At 43.2% G+C, this 4003-nt stretch overlaps 1 long non-coding RNA gene across 3 annotated transcripts in view; it reads left to right on the top strand.

Moving 5' to 3' along the window:
• Window positions 1-3011, top strand: part of LOC107195386 — a 126061-nt gene extending 123050 nt beyond the window's left edge. For 2 of the 3 annotated variants that reach the window (XR_003045095.1, XR_003045094.1), the window contains one exon: window positions 2621-3011. This is a non-coding gene — a long non-coding RNA (uncharacterized LOC107195386). The remainder of the gene's footprint in view (window positions 1-2620) is intronic. The other variant, XR_003045092.1, reaches the window with a different exon arrangement.
• Window positions 3012-4003: the final 992 nt, after the last annotated feature.

Here is a 4003-nt window from a genome sequence, read left to right as displayed (position 1 = left end):
AGAAGTCTGCAAGTGTAAACATTACTTAAAAGAAAGGGCATAAATCAGATATCCAAAGGGCGGGAGGTAATCACAGTCAGCTCCTGTGATGCTCGTTTATTTTGCAAAGCCAGGTAAGGGGTCATCGATATAATAAAATATGAGACAAAATGCCTTTGGTGTAAACATTGATATAGCTTAAACTGCGTGTAGTTTTCCAGAGGAGGCTGCCACATTAGTTCGGGAGGTTCACAGACTGACATAATTAACGTATTCTTCAGTAAGCCAAGCTCAGGGTGCAAATGCAAGATCACATTTGTTAAAAGTTCTCAGATTCCCAAGAACTCTAGGGGCAGTGATTGCCCAGGCATTCTTTTCTTAGTCAACCTCCAATGTATCTTCTCCTATTTTTCACTTTTTTTCTTGTTCTTGCTGTTGATTCTGTATGTCAAGGTCAAATCTGCATTGCTCACTCCATTGTGGGCAACTCGCTCTGTGGTTAGAAACGCAAGAGGAAGGGTGAGATGTCCTCCGAGTGAGAAGCCCAGTTACCATAAAAGTAAAATGTGACCACACTGGCGGTTAGGCTGGGGCAGGGGCCTGGTGGGGGCTTTGCAAACGATGCCCTCTCTGAGGCCCAGTGTAAGGCTTGGGTGGAATGAATGCTGAAATGGCCCATTGACAAAATAGGGCACAACCCACCTCTGCAGCCTACATCCCACCTCCTCCTCCTCTTCAGCCTCCCCCATCTCCTCTTTCCTCTAGACATGCCGTGACTCTCAGCCCCCGAGTCTCACCTCCGGTCACCTCTCCACACTCTCCTCTGTCATTTCCTTCCATTTCACTTAAATTCGGCTGATCTTTCAAACTCTACCTTCTCCTGTCACTCCAGCCTGACGCTATGTCACACCTCTGTATTCCTAAGCCCTTGTGGTAGCATATCTTTAATTCTTTTAATTAACAATCTTATGTTCTATTAATAATTCTATAGATGTAACTACGTACCGATAATTAATAAATACATAACACGTATCATATTGCCATCTACATTAGGTTCACCTACTTCTTCCACATCTTCTTCCAAAATAGATTGTAAATTTCTTGAAATTTAAAAATAATTTTAATGCCTACATATTACAGACGTTAGGATGCCTAATAGGCACCTGTTCACTGAAAATGAAAATGTTCTATTTGCCGATCTCAGTTTATACTCTAACTTCCAGAGTATGGATCCGTGAAAGTCAATTTCTAAGATAAATGAGTAGAGCCTGGAAGCCTCTGCTCCGCCTTCATTCACTGCTCTGTTTGAGATTCTTGAATAAAGAAAGGCCCAGAGAGGTGTGGGGGTTCAGCCCCCTCCCTGCCTTGGGAGGCTATGGTTCCCCTGACACTCAAGCATGCCAAGCCTCAATTCCCTGAGGGTAATTTGATCTACTAATTATATGCAAAGACTTAGATCCCTAAAAGAGAACTTGACTTTGTTGTCACCTGGGAAATGTCAACAAATGACATTATCTCCCTTTGAGCTAGCCCTGTAGCTTCTGGCTGGGCAAGGAAGGTCAGTAGGGAAGCTGGGTGAGTCAGGGGCCCTGAGTCACTGGGGACTGGGCTGGGTGGGGCACTCAGTGACTCTTCCTATAACTTCTTTCTTGCTGAAATTTAAAAAATTCATCGTGGTTCCTTTATGAAGAGAAAGAATCTTGAAAAGAAAGTCATCTTTTTGTTTTTTAACTTGGAAACAGAAGAAGAGCAGGGCTAGAGCTTGGATCGGCATGTGCAGCATGAAAACAGTGTCCTTGCTGGTTCGGCTAAGGCCACATCCAAAGCCAGTCCTGTGCAGTGCAAGGCTGCCCCTCTGTGCCTGCCACTAGATTAGGCTGAGGCTGGATGAAAGGCGGTGTGGTTCGTGAAGTCCACTGTGGTATCTTATTACTCCAGTTAGCCAGTGCTTGCTGTGGGCTAAGTGCTTTACATCCATTCCCTTATGTAATTCTTAGCACAACTCTTGAGAATATATTATTATTTCTATTTTATAGAAAAGGAAGTTGAAGCTCAGAGAGGTAAGGAAATTTGCCCCGAGCCACACAGCTAATAAAGGGCACGGTCGAGTTTTAAACCCAGGTGTCGGGTGCCTCCGATTCCGGTCCTGATTTGCTACTGTCTACCTGTGTGACTTAGAAAGGACATTCATAAGGCTTCTTTGAGCTTCTGTGTCCTTTTTTTTTTTTTTTTTTTTTTAATGAGGTGGCTAAGTGAGCTGATCTATAACTATTCTGTTCAATATGGTGGTCACTCGCAGCATGGGGTTATTGTGCACTCGATGTGATTGGCCTGAACTGAGAAATGTTGTAAGTGTACAACACATACTGGATCTCAGAGACTGGAAAAAAGACAGATATTTCAATAGTATTTTAAATATTGATTACATTTTAAAGTAACAATATTACCTATATTACATATAAATAGTTAAACTATATTATTACAATTATGTTTACCTCTTTAGTTTTACTTTTTAAAATGTGACCAGTACACACGTGGTTCACATTATTTTAGTCTCAGACAGAGCTTTCTAGACTTTTCTGATAAACTGTCTCTAGAGGTCATGTGTCTCAAGAATTGACCTTTCCTTGTGACTCCTCAGGTCTGAAGTTGGTGATGCAAGTCGGAGCTGAGGCCGAGGAGGGGAGCGTAGACACGGCAGCAGCTACCCATGGAAATGGCACAGGCCCCAACTATTGGGACCCAAACTGGTCACGAACTTGGTTACAAGTGGACTTGTACTTGGCAGTACATTGATTAAACAAGCAGATGAGAATGTGGTTTTGTACTTTCCAATCAGCACAACCACCATCACATTCCCAGGTGCCAGGTGAAAGTCTCTGTCATATTGCATAATTCTTTACCAAATGTATCATTTCATTTAATCCTCACAACAGCTCTGTGGAAGTAAGTTCTATGAGGATTTCACAGATGATAAAACCGAGACTCAAGAAAGTTTAGGTAACTTGCCCAAGGTCATAGAGCTAGTCAGTGATAAGAATGTTTGACTCAAAAGCTCATATTTAGAATCATTAGGTAATACCGCCTAATCCAAATGCTTTAGTGTCTCCAGTTGTATGTAATCAGGTGAATAATGAAAATTTAAAAAAACATTTGTTTTGTGGGAAGGATGTTGGTACTGGAGGAACCTCCAGAAGGTTCCTGATTCTGCTCGGGGATTCTTTTCATATCTTGGAGGGCTTGTCTATCATCATGCATCCCAAGGCAGAGGTGCTCCACTGGGCTCTGCATCCCAGCAGTTGGGAGAGACTGTGTTTTCTAGGTTCTTCAGCTGGAGACAGACAGCCGTGAGGTAGATGGAGATAATTACTCACCATGCACAAAACTCTGCCAAGCAATTGGGTGGAAATTGGGAAGTTGGTTTCCATTATCCAACCATTTCCAAACAGTCTTTTAAATTTCCTTCCAGATGTGTGATGTTGTATGTATCAGTCAGGGTCCAATCAGAAGAGAGAATCTATGCACTAATTTGAACGTGAAAAAGTTAATATAAAAATTATTAACTATAACAAGATTAATGAGGAGATGGCTGGAAATAAGGAAAGAGAACTCTAAAGATATAGTAATAGCAGATATTAGGAGCATCTATCACATCCGGGGTTGAGATGGAGGCTCCGGGATGCTCTCCCAACCTGACCCCCTACCCCAAATCCACGCTGAAATCCAGACACTGTTGGCTGTGGCCCACTGGATGGGAGAGGAGTAACTGCATCAGTGGAATTTGCTGGAAATTCTCTCTCTGGAACTTACTGTAAATCAACTCTCCAGGGTGCAGAGAAAGTTGTTCAGGAGGTGGTGTCTCTGTGAAGGCACTTAATATGAAGTCACCTGAGGTGCTGGGGGAAGCTGCTGGCTGTGGGGTACTGCTGGCTGCCAGGCACCAAAGGACCCGGATGCTTGAGGAGCCACCCCTGCTTCAGCAGCTAGCTGATGGAAAAGCTGTTCATACTGCAGGAGCCTGGCG

The sequence above is a fragment of the Pteropus alecto genome, unplaced genomic scaffold, assembly GCF_000325575.1.
Source record: "Pteropus alecto unplaced genomic scaffold, ASM32557v1 scaffold101, whole genome shotgun sequence".
Lineage (NCBI taxonomy): Eukaryota > Metazoa > Chordata > Mammalia > Chiroptera > Pteropodidae > Pteropus > Pteropus alecto.
This window is presented reverse-complemented; position numbering and strand designations above follow the sequence as displayed.